The 7,410-nt window shown below is 45.1% G+C and overlaps 1 long non-coding RNA gene across 1 annotated transcript; it reads right to left on the reverse strand.

Moving 5' to 3' along the window:
- Window positions 1-782: 782 nt before the first annotated feature.
- LOC124262369 lies at window positions 783-1,603 on the reverse strand. Its single transcript, XR_006894568.1, has 3 exons — window positions 1,533-1,603; window positions 1,257-1,373; window positions 783-873 (listed from the first exon to the last, which is right to left on the reverse strand). It is a non-coding gene; the product is annotated as an uncharacterized LOC124262369 (long non-coding RNA).
- Window positions 1,604-7,410: the final 5,807 nt, after the last annotated feature.

Below are 7,410 nucleotides of genomic sequence, written 5' to 3' on the forward strand. Positions count from 1 at the left end.
GTTTGTCAGACAGTCCTACTCTGTCAGTGTTTAGCACTGTTTGAAGATACCATCAGACAACATGCAGTCCTACTCTGTCAGTGTTGTAGCACTGTTTGAAGATACCATGCAGTCCTACTCTGTCAGTGTTGTAGCACTGTTTGAAGATACCATCAGACTACTAGCAGTCCTACTCTGTCAGTGTTGTAGCACTGTTTGAAGATACCAGACCATCAGACAGGCAGTCCCTACTGTCAGTGTTGTCAGTCCCTACTCTGTCAGTGTTGTAGCACTGTTTGAAGATACCATCAGACAGTCCTACTCTGTCAGTGTTGTAGCACTGTTTGAAGATACCATCAGACTACTAGCAGTCCTACTCTGTCAGTGTTGTAGCACTGTTTGAAGATACCATCAGTCCTACAGACAGTCCTACTCTGTCAGTGTTGTAGCACTGTTTGAAGATACCATCAGACTACTAGCAGTCCTACTCTGTCAGTGTTGTAGCACTGTTTGAAGATACCATCAGACTACTAGCAGTCCTACTCTGTCAGTGTTGTAGCACTGTTTGAAGATACCATCAGACAACTGGCAGTCCTACTCTGTCAGTGTTGTAGCACTGTTTGAAGATACCATCAGACAGTCCTACTCTGTCAGTGTTGTAGCACTGTTTGAAGATACCATCAGACAGTCCTACTCTGTCAGTGTTGTAGCACTGTTTGAAGATACCACCAGACTACTAGCAGTCCTACTCTGTCAGTGTTGTAGCACTGTTTGAAGATACCATCAGACTACTAGCAGTCCTACTCTGTCAGTGTTGTAGCACTGTTTAGCACTGTTTGAAGATACCATCAGACAGTCCTACTCTGTCAGTGTTGTAGCACTGTTTGAAGATACCTCTAGCAGTCCTACTCTGAAGTGTTGTAGCACTGTTTGAAGATACCATCAGACACTAGCAGTCCTACTCTGACTGTAGCACAGTCCTTTGCAGATACCATCAGACAACTGGCAGTCCTAGCACTGTTTGAAGATACCATCAGACAGTCTCTGCAGTCCCTACTCTGTCAGTGTTGTAGCACTGTTTGAAGATACCATCAGACAGTCCTACTCTGTCAGTGTTGTAGCACTGTTTGAAGATACCATCAGACAGTCCTACTCTGTCAGTGTTGTAGCACTGTTTGAAGATACCAACAGTCCTACTCTGTCAGTGTTGTAGCACTGTTTGAAGATACCATCAGACAGTCCTTCTCTGTCAGTGTTGTAGCACTGTTTGAAGATACCATCAGACTACTAGCAGTCCTACTCTGTCAGTGTTGTAGCACTGTTTGAAGATACCATCAGACTACTAGCAGTCCTACTCTGTCAGTGTTGTAGCACTGTTTGAAGATACCATCAGACTACTAGCAGTTCTACTCTGTCACTCTGTCAGTGTTGTAGCACTGTTTGAAGATACCATCAGACTACTAGCAGTCCTACTCTGTCAGTGTTGTAGCACTGTTTGAAGATACCATCAGACAGTCCTACTCTGTCAGTGTTGTAGCACTGTTTGAAGATACCATCAGACAGTCCTACTCTGTCAGTGTTGTAGCACTGTTTGAAGATACCATCAGACTACTAGCAGTCCTACAGTGTTGTAGCAGTCCTACTAGCACTACTGTCAGTGTTGTAGCACTGTTTGAAGATACCATCAGACTACTAGCAGTCCTACTCTGTCAGTGTTGTAGCACTGTTTGAAGATACCATCAGACTACTAGCAGTCCTACTCTGTCAGTGTTGTAGCACTGTTTGAAGATACCATCAGACAGTCCTACTCTGTCAGTGTTGTAGCACTGTTTGAAGATACCATCAGACTACTAGCAGTCCTACTCTGTCAGTGTTGTAGCACTGTTTGAAGATACCACTCAGACAGTCCTACTCTGTCAGTGTTGTAGCACTATTTGAAGATACCATCAGACAGTCCTACTCTGTCAGTGTTGTAGCACTGTTTGAAGATACCTTTAGACTACTAGCAGTCCTACTCTGTCAGTGTTGTAGCACTGTTTGAAGATACCACCAGACAGTCCTTCTCTGTCAGTGTTGTAGCACTGTTTGAAGATACCATCAGACTACTAACAGTCCTACTCTGTCAGTGTTGTAGCACTGTTTGAAGATACCATCAGACAGTCCTACTCTGTCAGTGTTGTAGCACTGTTTGAAGATACCACCAGACAGTCCTCTGTCAGTGTTGTAGCACTGTTTGAAGATACCATCAGACAGTCCTACTCTGTCAGTGTTGTAGCACTGTTTGAAGATACCACCAGACTACTAGCAGTCCTACTCTGTTAGGACTACAGCTGTAGAATGTACAAAAGCCTTCATGTTCAATGTTATTTCATAAATTATACAACACACTTTTGTAAATTGAGGCAATTTTTGTAGTAAATACATCTTAAAGAAACATGGTTTGTTGTGTCCTTATGGTGTGAAAAGTTTCACAGTTTGACATGAGAGTTAGAGTTACTACATCAACGGTAATTGTTCAACTCGTATTAGACTGTATTGGACTGGTGGTTGATCTGTCATTACACACTAGCTCAGTTGTTTTTCACAGGTGTAAATATCCATGAATCAGGTGTCTTACAATGAAAACTGCACTTGCTAAGTATTCAGCTGTATGTGTATGGGTGGTCTTACATGAAGCAAGAACATTTGTTCTTCTGTTCCCGAGTATATCTTAGATAATAACCTTGTCTTTTATTTTCATCTAACGTCGACCTCTTTGTTTTAGTAAGTAACTTATCATAAGACATCCTAAGAGATATTGGCTGTAATTTAATTCCTTTGAATACCTTACCTCTATTTCATCACAGGCATAAATTGATGTTTGGCTGTCAATCACACTATAAATGTTATCAGACATTTTCAACAGACCTTCTCTTTACGGCCAACATATCTCAGTAGTTGTGAGGGACGCAACTGCTCATGCGCAAAGTGCAAATCATCTCTTCTTCCTGTGTGTCCAGATGTCAAGTAGCAAAGTTTTTGCTGATCATTTCAACCTCTGGTTCTGAGTTCATGTTGTTACTTCATCATACAAGAACAACTACAGGGCTAGATTGAGGGAGTATGATGGGACTCTGTATGGGATGTGGCATTGATCACATTTTGAAAATCTGTACAAAGCATGGGGGAAAATCCACAAGACATTTAGAATGACAAGATCAGTGAAAAGGCCAAACCTACTACGCTTGAAAGTCGGACAAAAGACAGTGACACTCTGGTGTGCACGCATCCACTCTGAGCTGAGAGGGCGGATCTTGATGCCCGTCCCATCTCTGTAATTAAGGTGCAAGCATACATTTGAAGTCATTGGACCACTGATGTGTGCCTGAGCTTGTTGGGGATGGCCTCTCAAGGATAATTAACCATGTTTACTACCTGTGACACATGAGAGTTCTCACATGTAGAACTCTATGTCACAACATACAGATGACACTAATCAACCTTTAAACCAAAACACAATAGAAAGGTAGTTAACAAAACGACATGAGTCTTGCAGATTTTGCCATACAATAGAGATGATATACACACAAATTGTGATTCACCTGCATTCACTGGTATCACTGACTGACTGAGTTTGGTTTAACGCCGCTTTTAGCAATGTTCCAGCAACATCACGGCGGGGGACACCAGATATGGGCTTCACACATTGTGCCCATGTGGGGATTCGAACCCGGGTCTTCGGCGTGACGAGCCAACGCTTTAGTCATTAGGCTACCCCACCGCCCCTCACTGGTATCACCTAGATAGAATAGAATAGAATAATGCCTTTTCAGGAATTTGTGTTACATCAGCAGAGCTACTGACACATTAGAGAGATACCAAACATATTTACATAAATTCTTTGATTTAGGTATCTTCACATTTGTTTAAGAGAGATATGGTACTTGGAATAAAGGATGTACAGGTTCTCTTAGTTTTCACAATTGGAAATTTTTAAAGTTATCCTATCTCACGGTATGCACCTCTCCTCTTCTTCTACGACCATGTGTGGAAACGTGCTGTAGGCTAAGTTGAATCAAATCTTGCTGGCCTCTGACCCGCCCTGACCTCTGCCCCTACTCCGACATCAGCACCTGTCAATCATCTCCGTAAGCGTGGAGCTTGCTCACATGATCATGTGACTACCTGTGCCTGTCATTCTCTTTCTTGTCGCTACGTCGTGTGGACGTGTGTTGTTCTCTCAGTTAGACATTATTTGATTGTCGAGATGGGAAATAAATGGAATCAAAGTTCTACTAAGAAATGCAGACACTGTGATCAGTGCAACAGCAACATTTCCGCTGCTGATCCACACGCTTTGTCTGTGGATTGTATAGGCTGTTGTAGTTGGTCACATCGGTGTTCTGTTTGTTCACGCTTCAATGATGATGTTTTTTCTGAATATCGACGGGTCGCATCTAGACGTAGACTTTTTAGAGGTGGCATCAAGACTCCTACTTGAGCGAGTATCTCCGTCGTCTCTTTCGTCATCAAACGTCTAGTCCCGTCTCCAGACAAGTTTTATCTGCTCCGAGAGTGGTACCTAGTGCTAACAACCTCTGTAGCACAGTCTCGGCCTTTTTACCTTGGCAGGTGGTGGTTTCCAGTGCGCCGCTTTGGTTGAGTGCTCCACCCCCCTCTGCTATGGTGGGTTCGATTGGTGAAAGCATTCACTCTCATGTGGCGAGTGCAGTCAGTTCGGCGCTTTCAACCACAGGGATCAGTTCGGCGCTTCAACCTATGCGCCGCTTGCTTCCAATGCGGCGTTTTGTTCCAGTTCGGCGCTCTCATATCTTTCTGTGGTGACATCAGCCATGACGGTAGCATCCAGTGTGGCGCTTTCAACACCTTTCCCGTACCTTGCAGGCGCATTCGATTGGATCAACACTTCAGCCCAGAGTGCCTTTTCGATTGGATCGGCGCTTTGGGCCAGTGTTCTGTTTTCGATTGGGGCAACGATTCAACTTAGTGAACTGTTGTTTGGTTGGAACACCTTTCAGTCCAGTACACCTTTTCTGTATGGTACGACGTTTAAGACGAATGCACCGGTCCTGATTAACTCAGCGCTTTAGAACCTGATCACTTGACACAACTGGATCACAGTACCGAACCAGATCACCTAATCGATCCTGATCGCTGCACCATACCAGATCGCTGCTCAAACAGTATTCGCCGATCCGACAGTGTTTGCTGGACTGTCAGCTTTCGCCGAATCATCTGGTTCCCTCTATGCGCATACTGTCATCATGGTTTGTTTAGTAGTTCGCACACTACGGTACCTACAGTGACTTTGTCTACTGCAGTGCTACTTCAACACTTTTTCCAACTTCGGCGTTGATACCTCATTTCTACAGTTTTTACCAGTGCTCAGCTTGGCTTCGGGGTTACGCTTCCTGCTTCTACGGTGTTTGTGAACAGACAGAGCATTCACACCAGTACGCCGCTCTCTTATGTATCAACGCTTCCATCCAGTGCGCCTCTCTCTTATGTATCAAGGGGCGGTGGGGTAGCCTAGTGGTTGAGGCGTTGGCTCGTCACGCCGAAGACCCGGGTTCGAATCCCCACATGGGTACAATGTGTGAAGCCCATTTCTGGTGTCCCCCACCGTGGTGTTGCTGGGATGTTGCTAAAAGCGGCGTAAAACCAAAGTCACTCACTCCTATGTATCAACGCTTCCATCCAGTGCGACACTTACTTAGGTATCAACGCTTCCATCCAGAGCACCGCTTTACTCCAAGCGCCGCTCTCTTCTGTATCAACGCTTTCATCCAGTACGGCGCTTCCAGTTAGTGCATCGTTTCGGTTGGTTGCACAGAAGTAGAAGTTATGTCAGTAGCGCAGGCCTCTACATTACGGCGGTGATTGATGATCTCGGATTCCCCCGTCATCTACCATCCGATCTTCACCTTTCATGAATGATTCGATTCATCGAATCTATCTACCCTTCGACGTAGATATCAGCTCTACAACCACCCGGTTTGACATATTTATCCAGACACTTGACGATGATGTGAAAGGAAGGGTGCTGAGGCTTGCGAAACAGACCACGATTACACCCAGTGATACACCACACAGCTGCTACGAGTAGTCTGTTATATAGTAACAAGACTCGGTGAAGCGTTGTACAATATTCCTGCATATCAAGCTGGTCTATTTATGTACAGTTTCTGCGTGTGGTACCAGCAGTGATGTTTGGTCAAGTAGCTAGCGTCACTTTACCCAGATTTTATGGGTTGGGACTCGCCTGGTTGATTGACATCCGTGTTGTCCAGGTTTTTGTCGTTATTGAATTGTCGGTAGCATTTGCAATGGCGGACTACTGTTTGTTTACTGGAGACTTTTGATGATAAATCGATTAGGAAGTACCTGACAGACTTGTCTTGGTCCCACGAAGCGGATACCTATCCCAGCCTTTAACTGCCAGTGATGATGAACGGTGCCATTCCCGGTAGGAGTGATTATGTCGAGTTTGTCAGTCATCCGGGAGATACAGTTTACCGAGGGTGCCAGACGGAATCGCCGAGACGCTTTCACTTTGGCTGGGTTTACTCGTTTTTTTAGCTGAAGGCCTCAGTTCAGAGGTCACTGCAGCTTTGTCCGGACTGTTACTATCTTCGCCTCTTTATCGAACGTGTCTGGAGTCATTGGTCTTTTTTCACCTCTGCCATTCCATCAACTTTACCAATGTTCCGGTAGACTGACGACCCCATGCATCGTATCTACTAACTTTCTCACTCCATCTGGCGGACCAACACTTCATTTGGCGAACTATACGTTCCTACTATCACTGTTTATATGGCCTTCATCACTCTGTGTACAATGTGTACGTTCCTGACATCTCCATGCCACGAACCTCCTACATTCAGCACTTCTTCAGTGCTGTCATGGTAGCTTGGCTACTCGAATGTATCCTATCTCAGATACAGATGCTGTTCTACGCTCCACAATAGACACTCTCCTTCAGAAACTTGCGATCGAGCCCTGGGCCTGGCTCCGACCGACCTGGGGTTCTATTTGCCAATCTTTCTGGTGCCAAAGAAAGATTCGGACAAGTTGAGACTAATTTTCAATATGAAGGTTTTCCATACAATGTTTCTACAACCTCCGCCTCACTTTCATATGGTGTCGGCGGCTCTTCTCAACAATCATCAAGCCGGGGAGACTACATGGTCAGTCTCGATCTCCAGGATGAGTACCTTCACATCCCGATTTTTCCGGCTCTTCGCAAGTTCATTCAGTTTGTCTTCGAGGGCACCCACTATCAGTTGCGTGTCCTCCCGTTTGGAATTTCTTCGACCCCGTGGCTGTTCACACGGGTATCGAAGCCTATCACCAATAGTTTCCTTCACCGCAAGGGGATAGTGTTCGAAGCTTACATCGACGACTGCATTCAGGTGCATGACGATCATGCCC

This window comes from Haliotis rubra, unplaced genomic scaffold (genome assembly GCF_003918875.1).
Source record: "Haliotis rubra isolate DU_JTF1 unplaced genomic scaffold, ASM391887v1 Scf833, whole genome shotgun sequence".
Classification (NCBI taxonomy): domain Eukaryota; kingdom Metazoa; phylum Mollusca; class Gastropoda; order Lepetellida; family Haliotidae; genus Haliotis; species Haliotis rubra.